Raw genomic sequence first — 23,962 nt, 5'->3', positions numbered from 1 at the left:
CTACACCTGCCTTCAAGCTACCACAATTTGCATCCCCGGGTGCACCATTCAGAGCACACTGGGGCAGATCCCAGTGCTCCCGCCACTTTCACGCATTCCTACTCACTCACACCTACATATGCAGGAAGGGCTGTTGCAGCTCTGTAGATTCTGTTCTGCCCCCAAGCAGTTATCCCCCAGTCTGGGTAACCCAGTGCAGGGAAATAAGGGTGCACCTTACTACTCCATACTCCCCTATGCAGGGGGACAACACAGGATACCATCTGGCCCATAATAAATAATAATAATAATAATAATAATAATAGTTGAGGGCACCATGAAAGGAATGAACTTTTACTGCACTTAGCTTTGCTGTGGTATTTGTGATATCCCCCTATACTTAGAACAGGAAATACAGCACATTGACAGACATAGGTTATTTCTGAGAGTAGGAAGTGTCAAGTTTTAATGGTGCTCATTCTGTTTGATCTCTCTTCCCACTTAATCAGTGGTTACAGAGTAGTCTTGATTTCCCCTATAATGAAGCATGACCTTTCTCTATGAATGCCACCATACAGTTGTTTACATGGAAAGTTAATGGGAGGGAAGGGAACCATGACGATCACATTGCAAAATCCTAGCATATTTTCATTTGATTCCCTGTCTGCAAAAAGTGACCTTATGAATGATGCAGGTTAGAGAGAATCTCAGACACTGAGCTGCTGCAGTTATGGATTTGGCTAGACACTGTCCACAACAACCCTAGAGCAGAGGATAAAAAAACTGAGATCTGTTAGTGCCTTGGTCATTGATTTGAATTTTTCCACATATGTAATGAAAGCCAGTGGGCACTGTAGCATAATATTAACCACTGCAATTTGGTTTCACGCAATTGCAGTAGTAATGAAGCCATTAGGCAGAGTGAAAGTTTGTCATAAACTTTTGGCTTCTCTTAATTAAACATATTAAAACATTTGGGGTTAATCTTTAAACTTTGGCACTGCATTAGAAGTTCCAGAGTAGGTTTTATTTCCTCCAGTTGCCAGTCTCAGCTGGAAAGCTAGACTTCTAGATATACTTTCAAAACAATTTCATCATTATTACTGCAATCACCACACAAGTGGGAAATCCTTGCAGAATGCATCTTGTTGCTAAGGGATATTGTGGCAACAGCACTGCTTGTAAATTGATATTATCCATCACAATTTAGTCATTACAGGTTTGCAATGTATTGCTGGCCTACAAGGATTTGCTACTGCACGACACAAAGATTGTGAAGGAGAGCAGTATTACACAACACTGTCAAAGTATTCTATTTTAGGAATGTTGTGACTATTCAGCAGTTTATTAGGAGCAGCCAATAAGCCGAAGTAGACTTTTTGTTTCTATATAGACATCTTTTCTTCTGTATCAGTACTTGAATATTCATTGGAGCAAGCACTAGAACACAAGTGTGCACCCTGCCTTAGCCACTGGTCTGCAGAAGTCATTCTCACTCCCTCTCTTGGCCTCAGTGGCTATTAAAGTATTTCATACAAAGTGGAAAACTTTCAGCAGGACAGACTGAGAACAGCCTACTCCAGAAAACCTAATAGCCCAGTGGTTAAATCACCCCTGCCAGGAATGGGGGAGATCTGGATTCAATCTGTGTTCCAGAGCATGGATTCAAACCATATCCGATGTAAGTGCTCTAATGATTTGTATACGAGCAGGGCACCACCAGTTCCCTACCTGTTTTCTGAATCGAACCAAAAAAATTAAAAAACTGTTCTATTTTGATAATGTTCATTTTGACATTTCCAATCTTTTTTTTTCTTTTGGCTGAAACAATTGGCCCAAATTGACATAAGTTCATGAACAGTTTCATTCAAGCTGAAATTTCCTTTTCCGGCCAAAAAAAAAGTTTTGTCCAAATGTTTTTGCCCAGCTCTATTCATGTGTCCCAGGCCCCAGCCTGCTTTACCCACATTTATGTGGCCAATCCCATCCGCTCTGCAGACGTGTACCTAAAATAACATGACATCAGACTTAAGCATGACATTTTAAATTAAGATTAAAGTTAAATATGTGCTTAAATACTCTCCTGAATAGGGGTCTTCCTGAATTGTGACCTTATATGGTGTATACCAAGTGAATCTCTATCACGCACTTTGAAAGTCTGTTCAGCTATGCTTTTCATTTTCAGTTTGGAACAGCAATGACAATCTCAGCACAGCCAAATTCCTGGTGTCTGGTTTGTTATTGCTTCAGTTTAGATGTTTGAGCCCACTTATTGAGTTCATTAAAGGAGCTTTGCAATATTTAAAAACACTGAAAGACTTAAGAAACTGCTGTCATTTTGTAAAGTTGTGCACAGGAGAAGGGCTGCTCATTACTGGAAGGATTGATGTTTCTCTGCAATATGAAGGTCAGACTTCTTTATTAACTTTATAAGTTGTCAAGCAAATGCAGCTAACATCATCTGGATGAAATTGGTTGTCTTCAGTGCTGTTTAATTGGCAGAAAATTAAAGGTCTGAAATAGCACACGAAAACTGAAGAGCTAGAGGATAAATAGCATTTTAAGATATACTGAGGATTCAATACAGAAAGACATTAATATTTTTTTTAATTATACTGCATGTCACTGTTGTAGAAACATTTTTACCCATTAATCATGATGGAAGCAGGGTTTACATGAGCTTAATTTAAGTGTAAATTTTAATGTGATTTTTCTAAAATTTACAGAAACCAAGAAGTGACATTGACATTGAATGTAAAACTCAAGGGGTCTAATAGGTAGCAATGCCAGGGTTCCCGATTGGCTCCTCGCCCCATATAGAATCATAGAACTGGAAGGGACCTCGAGAGGTCATCTAGTCCAGTCCCCTACACTCAAGGCAGGACTAAGTATTATCTAAACCATCCCTGACAAGTGTTTGTCCAACCTGCTCTTAAAAATCCCCAGTGATGGAGATTCCACAAACTCCCTAGGCAATTTATTCCAGTGCTTAACCAGTCTGACAGTTAGGAAGTTTTTCCTAATGTCCAACCTAAACCGCCCTTGCTTCAATTTAAGCCCATTGCTTCTTGTGCTATCCTCAGAGATTAAGAACAACAATTTTTCTCCCTCCTCCTTGTAATAACTTTTTATGTACTTGAAAACTGTTATCATGTCCCCTCTGTCTTCTCTTCTGCAGACTAAACAAACCCATTTTTTTTCAATCTTCCCTCATAGGTCATGTTTTATAGACCTTTAATCATTTTTGTTGCTCTTCTCTGGGCTTTTCCAATTTGTCCTCATCTTTCCTGTAATGTGGTGCCCAGAACTGGACACAATACTCCAGCTGAGGCCTAATGATTGTAGGGTAGAGTGGAAAAATTACTTCTCATGTCTTGCTTGCAATACTCCTGCTAATACATCCCAGAATGATGTTTGCTTTTTTTGCAACAGTGTTACACTGTTGACTCATATTTAGCTTGTGATCCACTGTGACCCCCAGATCCCTTTCTGCAGTACTCCTTCCTAGTCAGTCGTTCCCCATTTTGTATGTGTGCAACTGATTGTTCCTTCCTAAATGGAGTACTTTGCATTTGTCCTTATTGAATTTCATCCTATTTACTTCAGACCATGTCTCCAGTTTGTCCAGATCATTTTGAATTTTAATCCTATCCTCCAAAGCACTTGCAACCCCTCCCAGCTTGGTATCATCTGCAAACTTTATAAGTGTACTCCCTATGCCATTATCTAAATCACTGATGAAGATATTGAACAGAACTGGACCCAGTACCGATCCCCGCGGGACCCCAGTCATTATGGCCTTCCAGCATGACTGTGAACCACTGAAACTACACTCTGGGAATGATTTTCCAACCAGTTATGCACCCACCTTATAGTAGCTCCATTTAAGTTGTATTTCCCTAGTTTGTTTATGAGAAGGTCATGTGAGACAGTATCAAAAGCCTTACTAAAGTCAAGATATACCACATCTACTGCTTCCCCCCTATCCACAAGGCTTGTTTCCTTCTCAAAGAAAGCTATCAGGTTGGTTTGAGATGATTTGTTCTTGACAAATCCATGCTGACTCTTACTTATTACCTTATTATCTTCTAGGTGTTTGCAAATTGATCGCTTAATTATTTGCTCCATTATCTTTCCAGGTACAGAATTTAAGCTGACTGGTCTGTAATTCCCCAGGTTGTCCTTATTTCCCCTTTTATAGATGGGCACTATATCTGCCCTTTTCCAATCTTCTGGAATGTCTCCTGTCTTCTATTACTTTTCAAAGATAATTACTAATGGCTCAGATATCTCCTCAGTCAGCTCCTTGAGTATTCTAGGATGCATTTCATCAGGTCCTGGTGATTTGAAGAGATCTAACTTGTCTAAGTAATTTTTGACTTGTTCTTTCCCTAGTTTAGACTCTGATCTTACCTCATTTTCACTGGCATTCACTATGTTAGATGTCTAATAGCCACCAATCTTCTTGGTGAAAACCGAAACAAAGAAGTCATTAAGCACCTCTGCCATTTCCACACTTTCTGTTATTGTCTTTCCCCCCTCCTTGAGTAACAGGCCTACTTGGTCTTCCAAGGGGCATCTAGGAAGCCTCCAGCTAACAGTGTTGATTTCCTATGACTGCCATGACCATTCCTTCTCCTAAATTCTGGCCAAGACCTTGGCTTGATTTGGACCTCGCATCCTGGACTGGATCTGAAACCTGACTTGCACTCTGATCCTTGGTATTAACCCTAGCCTGGAACTTGACTATGAACTTTTCTGCTACTCTTTGTCTCAGGTTTGACCCTGTTTCGATCTTTGGTCCTGACTGCCCTTGTCAGGATCCTGACAACTTTTTATTCTACTTGTTCTAATTTTAAAACTGCGGGAAATGAAATATGCACCCCCTTCAAACAAATTGAAAAGAGCCTCCCTCACACAAAAAAGAGGCTGCTTCATGGTCATGCTTGCATTTGTCTAACTTGATAAATGGCACTAAGCTAGTTTGCAGGAAGGGATCCCTTTCTGCTTTATCTTACCTGAAGTTGCATGCACATGATGTAACTGAATTGTATTGTAATTCCATTTGAAATTAGAAAACAAAACATCCCCCTGCACACACACACACACCGTAAACCAGGCTCCTAAAATTTTAAAACTGAACTTTAAATTTTAAACTTTAAACTACACTTTAAATTGTATGCATGCATATCCATGCAGCCAATGAATGACCATAGTTTTCCGTATAATCAAGCACAAGACCTGGTTCTACTTACTGAAGCTTCTTGTCAGTTTAATACAATTAATATTCATTAAGGCTGATACTGGTACACAGTGGGCTTTGCTTTCAGTGATTATTTAAGTGCAGTAATGTTTTACTCATTACACTGGATCAAACACTTCTTCAGAAAGTAACTAATCTAACTTGCCCATCCTTGAAACAGTGTTTGGAGAAAAGAATGGTGGAGGGCTGTCACGATCAGTAGACACCAGTTTTTCAGCCCTGTTACTCCAGCACTACTGTTACGCTCCATGCCATGAAATTGTCAAGAGGTAGCACAAAATGGATAACTGGAGACTTGGAGATAAGCAATAGCCTAAAATAGGCTTGTGTTGGAGTAAGGTTTTTTTTGTAAAAAGATAAATTCTCTAGGAGGGGACTTTAAAAAAAAATACCCTTAAACAGAAACCTGTGAGCAGATAATCATTAAAATGCATCTACAACACATTTTATTTAATACGAACTCAAGTGCATGCAAGAAGAATTTCAGGATTCAGCCCTTTGATTCCTTGTTTCACTGAAAAAGTTCAATGCATAGGGTACTATAACAGCTGATCTTCTACACTGATGGCAAACACAAATATGCTTATGTCATCCACCTACTCTCATGTGTACTCATCGGCATGTTAATAGGAACATCATCTTGTCACTCTGAAATCATTACTGTACATTTCAGAGGCACCACTTAGCACTTGGGTAGGGATGGTTCTGCTGCCTTTACTGTCAGTGACCCCTTTCTATACAAAGAGCTCTCCTGAAATCATAGAGGTTTGCCACTCATTGTAAGGGCACCATATCTGGCCCAGAGTGCTTTTTTACTTAGCTGCTGCTTTTTAAGGGATGCAGTATGGTCTAATGAACATGTCACTAGGCTGGCAATTAAGAGACCTGGCTGAGAGTCTGTGCTGTGCTTCTCTGAAGTGAAGTACTGTACTCACTGCTCAGGGTTAGGGGAGGCTAAAGTGGCATTAGGTAACCTTTGTACTCTCCCAATCTGCAGTGGTGCCTGGAATCTCTCCAGCTCTGCACGCTGCAGCGCAGCACCTCAGCCTGGGCTTAGGAGGATAGTCTTGCTTATAGCTATCTTCCACAAAACTTATGCTTGTGGAGTCCTACCACAGCAGAACCAGGGCTTTACCCTTGAAAAGGGGCTAGAGTGGGAATAAAAATCTCATTGATAGATTCCGTTCTTGGCTTTGCCACGGGCTCACTTTATGACAACAGGCATAAGGAGAAAGGAATAATAATGAATATTCACTGCTGGGTAAGTGCCAAACATTGTTACTCAAAGAGAAAACACTTCTTTAAGAAAGAATTCAGTTTGGGGCCTAGGAAAGACATTCACAATCTCTGCACCAATATCGGCAGGAGACTGCACAAAAGTGAATAGTGACTCAATCGTTATTAAACTTTGGGCACATTTTCTCCAGGTAGCAGAACCCTCTGCTCTGGGGTGTTTCTGGGAAAAGTGAGGGTTGGAGAGTCCAAAAGAGCCAAATGTCTGTGGAAGTCAGGGGACAAGTAGCCCCAGAGGTATTTCAGAAACATGGGGACTGAGCACAGATGGATTTAGCAGGTTTTATGTGCTTGAACGCCTGGCCTATTCCACATGTGTGTGGAGAAGGGGAGGAACACAAACTCCACCCTGTACAAAGAAACTCCATTAAGTAAAAGATCTACCAAGACAATCCGATGTGGTTCCCAGCCCCTTTCATGTTTAATTCCAGTGTAGTGGGGACCCAGAGGAATGTTTATACCCAAAGAAAGCTTTGCCTAAATATGGAATAAAAAAGACTAAGCAGAAGCTAGTTGAGGACCTCAGGATCCAGCCCTTTTATTATTTGTTAATTAATCTTTTGTTGAAGATTATTTTATAAAGGTTTGTATTAGGGCTGTCGCACCATTAAAAAAACTAATAGCGTACCATTTATTTAAATATTTTGGATGTTTTTCTACATTTTCAAATATATTGATTTCTTTTACAACACAGAATACAAAGTGCTCACTTTATATTATTTTTATTACAAATATTTTCACTGTAAAAATGATAAAAGAAATAGTATTTTTCAATTCACCTCATACAAGTATTGTAGTGCAATCTCTATAGTGGAAGTGTAACTTAAAAATGTAGATTTTTTTGTTACATAATTGCACTCAAAAACAAAACAATGTAAAAATGTAGAGCCTACAAGTCCACTCAGTCCTACATCTTGTTCAGCCAATCGTTAAGACAAACAAGTTTGTTTATGTTTACGGGAGATAATGCTGCCCTCTTCTTATTTACAATGTCACCTGAAAGTGAGAACAGGCATTCGCATGGCACTTTTGTAGCTGGTGTTGCAAGGTATTTATATGCCAGATATGCTAAACATTCATATGCCCCTTCATGCTACCGCCACCAATTCAGAGGACATGTTTCCATGTTGATGATGTTCATTAAAAAAACAGTGCGTCAATTAAATTTGTGACTGAACTCCTTGGGGGAGAATTGTATGTCTCTTGCTCTGTTTTACCTGCATTCTGCCATATGTTATAGCAGTATCTCGGATGATGACCCAGCATATGTTGTTCATTTGATTTACGAACACTGTCACTATAGATTTGACAAAACACAGAGGGTACCAATGTGAGATTTCTAAAAATAGCTACAGCACTCAATATAAGATTTAAGAATCTGAAGTGCCGTCCAAAACCTGAGAGGGACAAGATGTGGAGCATGCTTTCAGAAGTCTTAAAAGAGCAACACTCTGATGCAGAAACTACAGAACCTGAACCACCACACACACACACACACACACACACACACACACACACACACACATATCAACCTTCTGCTAGTGGCATCTAGCTCAGACGATGAAAATGAACATGCATCGGTCCACTCTGCTTTGGTTTGTTATCAAGCAGAACCAGTTATCAGCATGGATGCATATCCTCTGGAATGGTGGTTGAAGCATGAAGAGACATATGAATCTATAGCACATCTGGCAAGTAAATATCTAGCGACGCTGGTTACAACAGTGCCATCCGAACACCTGTTCTCGCTTTCAGGTGCCATTGTAAACAAAAAGCGGGCACCATTATCTCCTGCAAATGTAACCCAACTTGTTTGCTTGAGCAATTGGCTGAAGTAGGACTGAGTGGACTTGTAGGCTCCAAAAGTTTTACATTGTTATATTTTTGAATGCAGTTATTTTTTTAACATAATTCAACATTTGTAAGTTCATCTTTCATGATAAAGAGATTGCACTACAGTACTTGTATTAGGTGAATTGAAATATACTATTTCTTTGATCATTTTTACAGTGAAAAATATTTGTAATCAAAAATAATATAAAGTGAGCACTGTACACTTTGTATTCTGTGTTGTAATAGAAATCAATATATTTGAAAATATAGAAAAACATCCAAAATATTTAATAGATTTCCATTGGTATTCGATTGTTTAACAGCACGATTAATCGCGATTAATTTTTTTGAGTTAATGGCGTGAGTTAACTGCGATTAATCGACAGCCCTAGTTTGTATATAAATGCAAGGATAAAAAAGGAGACAAGAAAAAATTTGCTGTGAAATGAAGAGTACATTAAACATATTTACACAATATCAGGCTCATAATTTGCCTGTCTCAAAAATGAGCCTTAGAGTTAATCCTTTATTAAGAAAGATCTGACTCCAGAGGCTATGTGAGTAAACCTTCTTAAAATAATCTCTCATTTGGGGGATGGGAGGACATGTGATTTCCCCTTCCACATCCACTATCACTAGAGATATGTGCTGCTGGCTGACACAATATCAGTCTACTTTAGGGCTCTATGCTGCTACCTGTTGTCACAGATCCTAGAAAGCACCTCCTTTGTAGCCACCCACTAGGTGCTGTGAGGGCCTCTGTGCTCTGGATCCCCTGAGATGTGTTTAAGCTTCCGGAATCTCAGTAGAGTGCAGCACTCATTCCTCCCTTGGCCTCTATGGCACACTTCCTGGGCACTGCCTCTCTATCTGCTATCACTTCTTGGATATGAGGCTCCTCAGCCCACCTGCTCTAGGTTACAGGAGCAGTGCTCACCCATTACTGAAACACATCCCTCTCCCAGAACTCAACCCAAAAGGTGTGAAGCTTCTTATTTACAGTTTCCCTCTCTCTCAGGTGCATGCAGCATTTGTGAAGCAGTCACTACAAACATAACTTTGGATAGTTTAACACCTTTATGCTCTTTTATACTTGATCATGTAAAGCACAGAAGAGTACAGACCATATAAAACAATGAGGCAGGGTATGCATTTAGTGTTCAGTTTCCTTACCACTTCAGGGCATTTTTTGTGTTGGAGTATGAGTCTCGTGAGAAGTCCAGAGTCCTCTGGAATCCATCTGGGTTCAGGAGTATGGAGGCTGCTACATGCTGCCCCCTTCTGCCCACCTCTCCCTCCTTGGAACCCTCACACAGCTTCTGTGACCTTGCTCTCTCCTTCTCTATGCTTCCTTTTCCTGTCTAGCCCCCTATTCATGTGTTTCTTTGTTTAAACCCCTCCTGCTCAACTGTTTCTTTTGTTCTACTCCTAGTAAATTTCCACTGCTCCTGCGTTCCCTTCAGAGGAGTTAAGTAAAAATGGATTTTCCAATGCTTGAGCTGCTTTTTAGCATAACCTGTGTGAGGTCTAAGTATCATTCTTAATCTTAAGTATTTCTCATTGTCTCTGTCTGGTCAGCATTGATGGATCCAAATATATATAGGCACTCATAACATATCAGTTTCTCATAATACAATTTCATAATCTCAGTCAGAATGTATAAGTTATATAGATATAGCCCTAATTCATCATCATACCATCTGGGAGCCTTCCCCATAAAATAGACTGTTGTTTCTCAACTTCTACATAGAGTGCTTCTGCCAACGGGCACTGGCTGAAATTGTGGAAAAGCAGCATCACTTGCCCCATAACCTCAACCATGCAGAATACAACGCCATCCACAGCCTCAGAAACAACTCTGACATCATAATCAAAAAGGTTGACAAAGAAGGTGCTGTCATCATCATGAATAGGTTGGAATATGAACAAGAGGCTCCTAGGCAGCTCTCCAACACCACTTTCTACAAGCCATTACCCTCTGATCCCACTGAGGGTTACCAAAAGAAACTACATCACCTGCTCAAGAAACTCCCTGAAAAAGCACAAGAACAAATCTGCACGGATACACCCCTAGAACCCGGACCAGGGGTATTCTATCTGCTACCCAGGATCCATAAACCTGGAAATCCTGGATACCCCATCATCTCAGGCATTGGCACCCTGACAGCAGGATTGTCTGGCTATGTAGACTCCCTCCTCAGGCCCTATGCTACCAGCACTCCTAGCTATCTTTGAGACACCACTGACTTCCTGAGGAAACTACAATCCATTGGTGATCTTCCAGAAAACACCATCCTGGCCACTATGGATGTAGAAGCTCTCTGCACCAACATTCCACATAAAGATGGACTACAAGCCGTCAGGAACAGTATCCCCGATAATGTCACAGCAAACCTGGTGGCTGAACTTTGTGACTTTGTCCTCACCCACAACTATTTCACATTTGGGGACAATGCATACCTTCAAGTCAGCGGCACTGCTATGGGTACCCGCATGGCCCCACAGTATGCCAACATTTTTATGTCTGACTTAGGACAACGCTTCCTCAGCTCTCGTCCCCTAATGCCATTACTCTACTTGTGCTACACTGATGACATCTTCGTCATCTGGACCCATGGAAAAGAAGCCCTTGAGGAATTCCACCATGATTTCAATAATTTCCATCCCACCATCAACCTCAGCCTGGACCAGTCCACACAAGACATCCATTTCCTGGACACTACAGTGCTAATAAGCAATGATCACATAAACACCACGCTATATCGGAAACCTACTGACCGTATACTTAACTACATGCCTCCAGCTTTCATCCAGACCACACCACACAATCCATTGTCTACAGCAAGCTCTAAGATACAACTGCATTTGCTCCAACCCCTCAGAGACAAACACCTACAAAATCTCTATCAAGCGTTCTTACAACTACAATACCCACCTGCTGCAGTGAAGAAACAGACTGACAGAGCCAGAAGAGTACCCAGAAGTCACCTACTACAGGACAGGCCCAACAAAGAACGAAACAGAACGCCACTAGCCGTCACCTTCAGCCCCCAACTAAAACCTCTCCAGCGCATCATCAAGGATCTACAACCAACCCTGAAGGAAGATCCCTCACCCTCACAGATCTTAGGAGACAGGCCAGTCCTTGCTTACAGACAGCCCCCCAACCTGAAGCAAACACTCACCAGCAACCACATACCACACAAAAAACCCCACTAACCCAGGAACCTATCCTTGCTACAAAGCCCGTTGCCAACTCTGTCCACATATCTATTCAGGGGACACCATCATAGGGCCTAATCACATCAGCCACACTATCAGAGGCTCATTCACCTGCACATCTACCAATGTGATATAGGCCATCATGTCCCATCAATGCCCCTCTGCCATGTACATTGGCCAAATCGGACAGTCTCTATGCAAAAGAATAAATGGACACAAATCAGAATCAAGAATTATAACATTCAAAAACCAGTGAGAGAACACTTCACTCTCCCTGGTCACTTGGTTACAGACCTAAAAGTCGCAAAACTACAACAAGAAAACTTCAAAAACAGACTCCAACGAGAAACTGCTGAATTGGAATTAATTTGCAAACTGGACACCGTTAAATTAGGCTTGAATAAAGACTGGGAGTGGATGGGTCATTACACAAAGTAAAACAATTTCCACATGCTTATTTTCCCCCTACTGTTACTCACACCTTCTTCAACTGTTGGAAACGGGCTATCCTGATTATCACTACAAAAGATTTTTTTTCCTCCTGCTGATAATAGCTCACCTTAACTGATCACTCTTGTTATAGCTGGTATGGCAAAACCCATTTTTTCATGTTCTCTCTGTGTACACACACATATATATATATATAATCTTCCGACTGTATTTTCCACAGCATGCATCCAATGAAGTGGGTTTTAGCCCATGAAAGCTTATGCTCAGATACATTTGTTAGTCTCTAAGGTGCCACAAGTACTCCTTGTTCTTTTTGATGATACAGACTAACACGTCTACCTCTCTGTCATAGGAGACTTTTTGGAGTATGGTTCTTTTCCCCTTTTGGGTCATAGAAAGCATTGTTTCCATTAGGATTGTTACGTTTTCTATTTCTTTCTTTTGTGTGTGTGTGTTGATTTTTTTTGTTCTTTTGGGAGGAATGGGGAAGAGGAGGACAGGTAACATTGTAATGGTCACTCTGGTTATGGAAGGAAAAGCCATTGATAATAAAGGTTCAATCCTGAAAGTGCTGGATTGACCTTAAAACCCACTGCAAGTCCCTTCACAGGGTAAGAGCCAAATATAGGTTTCAACCATCAGACCCACATTTCTGCGGCTAACCAGATGAATGTGAAAATTTACACATTGTATCCTACATTTAATTTTAAAGTAAAAGGTTTTCAGCAAGGGTCATTAGCTATTGTTAAAAGGAGTTTGAATCATCTCTAATTTTTACTACTGCACTTATGGTACATATTTAGTTTCTCCATCTTAAAAAAAATATTCTCAATCATATACAGAGAAGCAATATACAAAGCACTGTTCTTGCCCTGGCATGTTTACAGGACTTGTGACAGAGCACGGATTACAGTTACAAAAGGTGTTACTGGACAAATGGTGGGAGCATTTTACTTTGCTTTCTGAGCTATGCCTCTTTCTAAAAGGAATGTGCACATGAAAATACTTGTAGACTGAACATGCCCAAATCTGAGTTGGGAATAATACTCACTCTCCTGCTTTTGACAAAACCGACAAACATAAAAGGGGGAGAAGAAAAATGGCTTTTGTTGATGCTCTGAGGATATTGGGTGGCTAGTGAGTCATAGACAGATGCTTTGTGCTGGCAGGTTGGCCATGGCAGCTGTTGCTCTCTGAATCCCAGCTAGCCTAACTAGTCAGGGACGTCATTTGGTTCATGTAGTCAGTCTCTCTTGTTCAGTGCTCCTTCTCAGGCTGAGCAGAGTTCGATGGGCTGTCTCATCTTACCATGTGCTGCATCTGATTTCAGGGTCAGGTAAAAAGCTGCAAGAGGACAGAGTAACGATAACGTGTGTGCATAGAAGAGGGAGAAATGGGTGAAAAAGAAAGGGACCGTGATGGGGCAGAGAGGCCCCACACCAGCGGAGAAGAGGTTGTCCTATGGGCCTAGCTAGCCCCAAACTGCTATACCTGTAGCCAAAGCCAAACCTGGATGGGGAATAAAAGGAGAGAGTCTGGCTCAGTTCAAGGCTGTGGGCTGTGTAATGTGTGCAAAACCAAAGAAACTGTTGATCATGTTCTGTGGCATTGTGGGCAGTATTCTATGGAATGTTACTTTATGGAAATCTGAGTCTTCTTGGAATCAAAGTTTGGGGTTTTTGTTTTGTTTTTTTTCCTGAATGGGACTAATGAGAATATCATGGAAATGGAACAGTGCAAAGACGACGTTGCTATGTTTCCTTAAAGGTACTGGACTGAGTGAAAGGATGGAAAAACATGGAAAAAATAAACTTGGCTAAACATAATGAAGAAAATGGTGGTCACAGCCTTGTATGATGAGGCTGCTGCACCAAAGACAAAATTCAGGCTGACTGGCCAGGAAGAAGCAAGGAGCTCTGTCTCTCAGCCTGAAAGGAGCTTTGTCTGCAGAGTTGCAAGCCTACTAGCTGGAGCAGCCACTGGGGTGGAGAAGTTAAACCCCAAGAGCGAGCAACACCTGAATAAGGGTATGTCTATGCTCCAATAAAACACCCACAGCTAGCCTGTGTCACCTGTTTTGCACTCAGGGTGCAGGACTATAAAATTGCTGCATAGATGTTCAGGATCAGGCTGGAGGTGGGGTCTGGGATCCTCACCCCTCATGGGGTCTCAAGGTCTAAGCTTCAGCCCAAGCCTTAACATCTACACTTCAATTTTATTGCTCTGCAGCATGGGCCAGCATCAAGTGTTAATTGCAGAGCAGACATGCCCTAAGAGAATGTTTGTTTTGGATCCAAGCCCGAAGGAAAGGACAGACGTGCCCCATAGGAAGACTAGTGAAGCCCACCTCAGAGGACACTAAAGAGAGACTTCTTCCCCTTTGGGAGACCTGTGGCTGTATCGGTGTACTTGAAAGTTCCACGGGGGTGGGGAGGAATGCTACTCCAGCCAACCTGCTATGAGGACACATGAGGGCGGAGAAGACATGTATCAGGCTGGAATGCTTGGTGGTACAAGCATCCCCACTGATGTGTCAAGGTCTGCATGTCACAATGAAGCCCTCTTTTCTTCTCTCCCCCAAAATGTCTTTTTAAGGGCCACAAAAAAGGCATGATGTGCAGAATAGCTCACCCTCCTTCACTATTTTGTCCATTAGTTAGGCCTAATTTCTTGTCCCACACTCCCCTTGTTTACCAAACATGAGCTTAACGTAGTCCTTGGTTGGTATCAGTCATTGTTGGTGATCCCTCGAGGTCAAGGATGTAGATCTTTGTTTAGATTAATTTAGTCTCTCTGTCTCCTCCTTGCATCTTCTTAAACATTTTATGTAAGAGGTCACTGTGACAATTCATGAACCTTTACCTGTTGAGTTCAAATTAGAGTACATTTTTAGGTTCAGTTACTGAAACACCCCTGCATATCCCCTTTAGGCAGGAGTGCAAACTAGTCCTTAACCTCCTGTTTGTTCTCATAGTGTACAGAAGAAAACAAGGTGAAACCAACACAGGTGCAAGAAATCGACATGAGAGAAATAATGAGTGAAAACACATTATTAATTCAGTGGCCTATGACCTTTTTTAGGAAAATACAATTAGTTTCAGTAAAGAAAACTGTTTACTGGTGTTTATGCTTGTTGTGAGGAAACTGAAACCCAGAATATTGAAGCACTTTTGTTAACCAAGTATATGTCTACCTAGGTATCCAGAAAATAGCTCACCACACCACGGGTGTTTTTAGACCAATGACTAATGCACGTATGAACTGAGGGGACATTTTTAAATGAAATATTTGCTCTCTAATCCATTATTTCACTAGTGAATTTCCAGTGTCTCTCAAGGGAAAAATGCATATTCGCTGCAATTATTGCCTACTCAAGATCATTTATGTGAGATCACAAATACTTAGTCATACTTCTTCATGAAGACCACATAAGCTACCTCATTCATTTAGTCATATTGAGACTATCGAGTAAATGTTCCAATTAATGATAATCAGAAGATAAACAGCCATGCCACATCTCAGGCATGCCGTGTTTTTTAGATAGACTATACAAATTTCTCCATGAATACTCCACAGACCATAAAAAGATGAAACTGCTTTTGTAATAAGAAATGGCATTAAAATATTATTAAAAAAATAATCCAACCTCTAATTGGAAATACTCTGAAATTAATGGTTAAATCTTATAGCAATGTATTAAAAGGTTACCACTGTCAATTTTTAATGAATTCATTTTAATTATTATGATAAGGACATAGAATCAAATGGGTTTAAAGATGTACATTTTCAGTCATCTGGGGTCTGAACATTTTTTTTTCACTTCTATTATTCTTTGATCATGGATGTTGATTGAACAGACAGTATTTGCCTTTTCAAAACTCTTTGAAGATGCATTTCTCCATTTTTTTTAAAATTGGGAACTGTTCAAACAAAGTAATCCTAGACTTTTCTTTTCTTTTCTCCCTAACTTTTTTCCACAATGTGCAATTTTTAGTTGTATTGTTCTCCAGCTACTGAGGGCTCTGTTCTCCATTTGTCAGGCTTCTGTTTAAATTGATGCACTCAAAAACAATTTATTGAAATAACTCCCTTGATTTTAAATCTTATCTGATTAAACCAAACAAATATTAAAATAAGATAAATCATACTGAAATGATGTTATTTCAGTCTACTACATATCCTAAATTATGACAAGCAGCTGACCCAATAGTCTCTCTCTCTCAATACATAAAGTCAGCTTTAAAAATGTATATATTGGTTTTATAATACACGCAATGTAAAAGCAAAGGCACTCATAGGAAATGTAAAGGGCCTAATACACAGGGACAGTTCCTACTTGAAGTGAGTAATATTTTGACTGCATGATGACTACAGGATCCAGGCCACTTTGTGCTAATTTACTAATATATAAACATATACACTTAATGAATGTATTGCTATTACTATTGTTGCATAAGCACGCAAGACTCAGAAACTACCGCATTTCTGATCCACTTTGTTGCTTTCTTTGAAGGTAAGATCTAGGAATCCTCAAGGGATGGTAGGAGATGTAGTTGTTCTTGGCAAGAAAGCAGCTCTCTTGGCAAGAAGGTAGATTGCACAGTATGAAGGCAGAAAAGCTTATTGGTGGGGACTGGATCTGGCAATAGCAGCAGCTCGGCTTACAAGAGAGAGAATGGCAAAATGAGCCATTTTGACCCAGAACTGTGCAGGTGAACCCTCCTCTCTTTGGGGACACCACGACCCTCCCATTCCACACAGGAAACTGCAGAGGAACCAGCCAGAGACCCCAGTCAGTAGAAGGAGCTGCAGAACTAGCAAAAGCAGTCAGTGTTGCACTGGAGACATAGTGGATAAAATGACGTCCAGCCAGATCCTCCCTTCAACTTTCGGTTGGACTTAGAATGGTGGTACCTCTGGGGGTACTAGGAACCAGGTGCTGTCTCCCCACCATGCAGCCTTGAGGAAAATGTGCAGAGAGGAGCCAGTCAGAAACTCTTGCAGGTAGAAACAGGAGCAGCCACAGCAAGGACCTCTGGACATTCAGAGAACTCTCTACAGTTTTGACTGGACTTTCTCTGCTGTGTGCTGATGGGCTGTTTGCGCCTACCCTCTCCCTCACAGTTTCTTCACTTCAGCTTCAGTCCAGACCTACCCTTCTTACACTCTTCTCCCCAACCTGGCTCCTCACCCCCTTTCCTTCCCTTGTCCTTCCAATTAGCTTATGCCCCCTAAGTAACTCCTCCCCCTCAAAAATGGGGAACTAACATGATGTTTGCTGGTGTCACATTGTTTGCTTTGCTTGTGCGTTATATCCCTTCCCCCACCTGTCTGTCTTGTCTATTTCTATAGTTAGCTCTCTGGGTCAGGGGCTGTCTAGTACTTTGTGCCTGTACCAGGCATAGCACAATGGCGTCCCGTTCTTGGTTGGCCCTGAGGCAACATGATGAAAAATAATGAGACAGATTATGGACTTGTTCTTTTAATGAATAACCTGTTAGTGTTATAAAACAATGGCAAAGCAGCTGTCTATTTTAAGAACTACTTTCTGATTGTCTCAACCTGTGTGACCTGGGGTGTACACATACCTAAAATGTGCATTGCTCTTAAAATTCAGGGGGGTTAGTATAATTGTTACTTATTGTGGCAGTGCGGGACTCACTGCTGCAGCGCCTCCTGTCGGTCATCCTGGGAATTAGCTCTTTTGACCTGGAGCACCCTCTGCAGGCTGGTGCCTCACTACCGCTGGCCCCCATGTCCCTCCCGGACCCTGGTGCCCTTTTATCTGGGGTGCTGCCCCTCCAGGCAATACCCCACAGATCTGGGTCTCCCCTCCCCAGGGAACCCCCACCCTCTATCCCCACCTTGCCTCAGCCTATGGGCTACTGCCAGTCACCATCTAGCCCCCTTTCACTGGGGCCGAATGCAGTCTGTACAAGCCAGTCATCATAGGCAAGGGAGATTCTGACCTGCTGCCTTTCCCTGCAACCCAGTACCTCCAGCCTGGGGAGTTGCTGGCCTAGAGCTCCCCAGGTATCTCCCGAGCCCTGCTTTACTCCACTACCTTTAGGCTTCCCAGGCAGCTGGGTCCATCCCCCTCCTCAGCTAGTGGGAGAGTGTCTGATCTTGGCCCACTGCTCTCTTATAAGGACTGCTTCCCCATTCTGCCTTTCCCCAGCAGCAGCCTTCTCCTGGGCTGCTTTTAACCCCTCCGGGCAGGAGCAGGGTGACTATCCTGCGACAGTTATATTAATCTTGTCATAGATATTGTTGTGTGCACTGATATCTAGCAATGAGGTGGAAAAGTGCATAAGAAAATGGAAAAGGAAGGGGGGGGGGTGGCAAACAAAGGAGGGTTCCACATGTTCACATGAGAGGTATGGGAAATTGAACACTTTCACATGCTTTAGAACAAATGTGCCGAGATGTGGTTGGATGGCTGATTACTGGGCCAAACATCTGCTCTGTTCATTGCACGATCATTTACATGTGTTATGTCCAGCTCATGTATGTGATCCTTTGGTAGATGTGATCTTTGTTCTTGTATGACTACATACAAGTCTCATTCTCTCTCAACACCCGGTATGGGTGGCTGGTTTCTTAGAACCATTCAACAGTAGGGACACGATGCTGCTACCCTGCATATCTGCCACCATTCCAGATGAGAGCAGAAAGTCAGCACCTAAGAAAGAAGTGATAAACATGTATGGTACCACGCAGTACAGTTATTTTGCTGCACAGTTTTAAAAATCTCTTTCTCAATAACTTGGGCTTTCAAAGACAAAGACTAGCTGCTTACCAGCAACCAGGCCACTAGTCACCAGTGTATGACTCTGCTATCCAAAATACAGCAGTAGAGTCTAGTCTCAGCACAAGCCATTACAAACAAAGCAGTGGAAAAATATGCTGATCACCTGAAAGCCTTTACATGGGATTGCTCATTTCCACCGTAATCTAGAACTGTACAATTTCAATCCAACTATGTTGGCCTCCTGCCACAGAACGATATTTAAATTTCTTCCTCTGCCTTTTTCATCATCCTCAGAACGTCTTACTTCTGCAGCTTGTCCCCACTGCATTTGTTTATCACCACTGGTACCTCAGGTCTTATGGGAGTGCCAAACTTTGAAGTCTTGACCTATATGTCATGTGTCTCCACAGGGAAAATATGTTCCTCATATTTTTGGTTATGAAGTTCATGCCACTAGGGCACAGATTGATGTTTGCTATTGGATTATGCCCGCCACTTACTGTGTCAGAGCTGCTACTTGTTCTGTTGCAGCAACTCACTTTTGAAACAACTAAACTTGCTAATAAGCCTTATGGTAGCTGGCTCTTCAGCCAGTGTGAGTAGGTAACAGGAAGAAAGCCATAGTGACCAACAATAATCATCTCACTTTTTAAAAACTAATTTTGTTTTAAAATACTCTATAAGAGCTGGTCATAAAATGATTTTTTCTCTGCAGAAAATCTCAGCAGAATACAAGAAAAATTGAAATTTGCCGTGGAAAATTTTGACTTTTCATTGAAAAACAGAAGCCCCCCTCAAATTGAAATGTCTTCAGTTGCCAAAAACTGAAAAACAACAACAAATGGATGAACACTGGAAAAAATAAAACATTTGTGGGTTTTGGCCAACATTTTTCAGTTTCCAAAAAGCAGACTTTCTATGAAATCTCTTTGATCAAAAACTCAATTTTCCATCAAAAGTTTCTAAGGAAATTTTTTGACCAGACCTCAGTTCTGTCCTATACTTACATATCTGAAACCAGTAATATCTGTCTCTAAAAGCAGACTGACTTGTTTTTAAGAATGACCAATGTATGGCCCAATACTGGATCTAGCTAGAAAACCTAACATAGGAAAATATAGGAATTGATTTCTTATTGTTTCCCAAACTTTTTTTTAATTGCAGGTTACAGTGAAAAAGAACGTAATCAGTACACTGGTTGTTCACAGGATCAGGTAAGTTTCATTTAAATCTACAGTATAATATATTAGTTTGGGATAACATTAGACAATATTTTTTCTTTATATAAAGACGCTCCCCGACTTACACAATCGTTCTGTTCTGGAAAGCCTTGCGTAACTCGAATTTTGCATAAGTTGGAAACATATACCCGAACGTTACGCAAAAAAAAACAAAACCAAACCTTGTTTCTAGCTTATGGAACTTTTTCCATAAGTGTGAATTCGCGTAAATCGGGTCTTGCGTAACCTGGGGAGCATCTGTAATGTAATGGCTCTTCCTGCACAAATAAATGCTGTTTGTAGAACTGTAATAAAGAAATTCTTTCTAAAACTAATTATCTTAAATTCTGTCTCTCACTTTAGTGAATTGTTTATTAAAAGACCAATATACTCCGATTTCCAGTCCTTAGCAATAGTAGCCATAGTATAAGCACTAAGTGGTAGTGATCCGTTTTATCAATACCAAGCAATACTTCTAATCCTGTTATTCTCTATATTCCTGTAATGTTTTCCAATTTGCTCCTTTCTGAGTGAAAATAATCTATGAAAGTTCTGCCATATGTATTCAGAATTCCCCACTTCACAACAAACCATCTCCTATAAAAGCCTGATCTTGCAACTGACTGTGGATAGACCCTGTGGAATTCCATGTGAGTGCCAGATGCGTTTCTCTATTCGTGGGTCTTTCATTGGTCCATTGGTCCATTCATTGGTCCAGGTGTATCTTGTAAATTATTTTATAGGATCTTTAATAAAGTGTTAAGAATCATAATGGGTAGAGCTTGAAATAAATATCTGAGCCTACCTAAAATGTTCATTTTCAGAATATTAATGTTAAAGATCCAAGATGTAAAGGTTTTCCATGCTATAAATCTCAAAGACATCTCTTGTAATAGAGTGTATAATTCAGGTCAAGTGGCTCTGTAAATTTTCCCTTGAGCTGCACTCTAAGGGCTTGTCTATATGACAAGTTACTGCATAACAACCATAGTTGTGTGAATCTACAGAGCACCACCAGCTTGCCATGCAGTAATGTCGTGTGTGGATGCAGCAAGCTGAAAGTCCCAGAATGTGGTTTAGCATTAAATGACACTCCAACATTCACTGCACTGTGGCAGTGTTCACATGGGACGTTTCTGCGTGGCAAGCCTATGTGTTGTATATTAACAACCTCCCACCCCTGCTTGCTGCAGTAACTTGTCATGTAAACAAGCCCTAAGATACTAAATGGTGAGCATTTCCTATCTGAATGCTCTTTTAGATCTTTCAAGTAACCGTTATTATTATTCATTGGGTACGGACAGTGTGCTTGGTGCTGTACAAGGCATGGGTATATAGACAGTTCCTGCTCCTTGGAGATTTCAGTAAAAAGCCCTGTCCTGCATTGAGAACCACACGCATAGCCCGACTGCAATGATGTCCATGAGTCATTCTCAGTGCAGAATAGGGACCTAAAAGACACACCAATAAGCACCCAGAGATAATCAGTTCAAGAGCTCTAATGAAAGAGCTGCACAGGAGAAGCCATTTGTAATCCATAGCAAAAAAAAAATTGTATTGGTCCTACAAACCCAGGAGCCGATGCCATATTTGTGAGTATCATTTACTGACACCTTATCTAATAACTAGCTATTCTGTTGACATGTGAGCCCTGCTGCAACCCTTAGAAAGCTGTTAACTTGGGTTGGGTTTTTGTTGCTAATATTTTCCTGATCTCACCGTCTTTCCCACATGTGTGACAGAGAAGGTATTTACAAGACTGATAATGTCTGTGCATTACAGAATTAGTGAGTTTTTGGAGGGAATTGAATGCTGTGGGATGGGGGCAAGGAATTTCTGCACTGGAGTTGATTGGGATTCCAAGCAAGAGGGAGGAACTGAGATGAGTGTGGGAGAAGGAAATGAACAGGATGTTGAGTCTGGCATCACTGCACCCAGTAAAGGAAGGTATTCCACAAGGCAGAGTGAGGAGCAGTGCACTTAATGAAACCTTAAGCAGAGCTGGTTTGCGACACAGGGAGTAGTAGTAAGCTATACCCAAGAAAAGAGTGTGGCAATAGGGACAGCTCCTAGCTCCTCACTCTGGGCTGGGCCTACAAGGAACAATGAAGCCCACTGTGAATAAGGCTTGCAGGACTGACCCCATTCTTCTATGAGACCAATTTCTGCCATGTTTAAACAATGAACTGAGCTGTAACTATATTTTCATACCGGATGTTGTAAATCTAAATTCAAATAAGTCACCCTACAGGGTTTTAACCATATGTCTGTAAAGGCCATTAAAGAATGCCATTCTCAGCTATGTGGAAGTATTTATCATGTATTATTTAGCATACTAATGGGAACTGAAAGTATTACTTCTTGTTACTCCTTACATGATTCATCTGTTAGTATTTCTTGCTGGACAGTATGGACTTGATTAACTGGAAAATAGCTAATACAAGCTGAAAATAAGGCCTGCATTTTTCTTTCCAAATAATTTTTTTCAAGCCAGTGCATGCTACTAACAAAATAATTGAAATGCAAAAATTAGTTATGTGCTAGTGTTAAGGTTTTTAATTTTTTATGGAGCATGTATATTCAACATCAAATCCCAAGTAAATGATAGGCATAGAATAACGCATTGTACCAAAGTAAAAGAAACACAATGATTAGGCCAAAACTAATCATGATATTGATCATGCACCCTAGTGTCTTGTCTCAGAGACCAAAAATATATCTTCACGGATAGGGTGACCAGACAGCAAATCTGAAAAATCGTGGGGGGTAATAAGAGCCTATATAAGAAAAAGACCCAAAAATCGGGACTATCCCTATAAAATTGGGACATCTGGTCACCCCACTCACGGAGGACAAGAAAAAGTCACACCAAAGAACAAGTAGTAATGAAAGACATTTACAATAAAATAACAGAACTCCAAAAGAATTACATTAGTACCTAAAACCAGCAAAGAATGTTTATAGACATTTAAATGTCATTCTAAAGAGGAAAATGAAGATTATTCAACCTATGGGTTATTTCTGTTTTAGAACATTTTGTGTGTGTGGAGGGACTTGGGCTATATGGCAATGATTAGAAAGCTGCATTAAAATGTATAATGTGACTGTTACAACCCTGTTGGGCTTCCTCTTCTGGACACTCGCCAGGCTGCTGTGTTTGGATTCCAAGGCTTGATCTGTGTATTTAAGTTTGCCTTTGGTCTTAGTAGGCTCCAACACTGTCTTTCCTTGCCCTCTAGGCATACTCTGTCTGTCTGGTAGCCCTTTTAAGAAATGGGATCCTGCAGTCCAGCTGCCCAGACCCCAAGACCAATGCTGAACCTCACAAGATTCTCTAGTAGTTTAAGGACCCCTCACCTCAGAACTCCACCCTTGTGCACACTCTGGTTTATATTTTAAACCTTCAGGGACTCCTGATAATTGAAGCAAACAGACATATACACAAAAGGATTTCTAAAACAATCACTCTTCTTTAGAGAGCACAAGAGATATACTGATCTAAGCAAAACAATAAACATCTGTATGCTATTCCCTGTCTCAGTTTCCTCACCATGCTTGAGTGTTCTTTGGGGTTTGGGTTGGTGCCCTTTCAGGTTCAAAGTTCCCTCTCCTGAGCCTCACTCCTCAAGCTCATGGTGTTTCCTCTCTGACCCCTGCAACCAGCTTCAGCTGGTCTAGTAGTCAAATGGTGGCCTCTCACCCCTTCCTTCAAACCCTAACTCCCCTACAGACCAGCTGGGGTCAAACTATTTTCACCCAGATTGGAGCTAGCAAATTGTTCTTCTAGGGTTAGGCCTCTTCAGTTCTTGGTGATCTTTAACAACAATTCCATTCAGAGGGAGATCCTCAGGTATCACTTCTGTCTACGTAGCATAAGGAGTGTCTCAGGAAAGAAGCTAAATCTTTGAGAAGAGGTAGATTGCAGCACAACAGTAAGTGGGTATACGGAGT

General features: G+C 41.1%; 1 long non-coding RNA gene across 1 annotated transcript in view; it reads left to right on the top strand.

Annotated features, from left to right (window-relative positions):
* Positions 1-23,962, top strand: part of LOC125643082 (uncharacterized) — a 516,356-nt gene that overhangs the window by 174,599 nt on the left and 317,795 nt on the right. Inside the window, exon 2 of the long non-coding RNA XR_007358581.2 lies at positions 19,956-20,005. This is a non-coding gene — a long non-coding RNA (uncharacterized LOC125643082). The remainder of the gene's footprint in view (positions 1-19,955; positions 20,006-23,962) is intronic.

This window comes from Caretta caretta, chromosome 9, assembly GCF_965140235.1.
Source record: "Caretta caretta isolate rCarCar2 chromosome 9, rCarCar1.hap1, whole genome shotgun sequence".
Taxonomy (NCBI): domain Eukaryota; kingdom Metazoa; phylum Chordata; order Testudines; family Cheloniidae; genus Caretta; species Caretta caretta.
The sequence above is the reverse complement of the archived record's forward strand: the minus strand, read 5'-3'. Positions and strand labels throughout refer to the sequence as shown.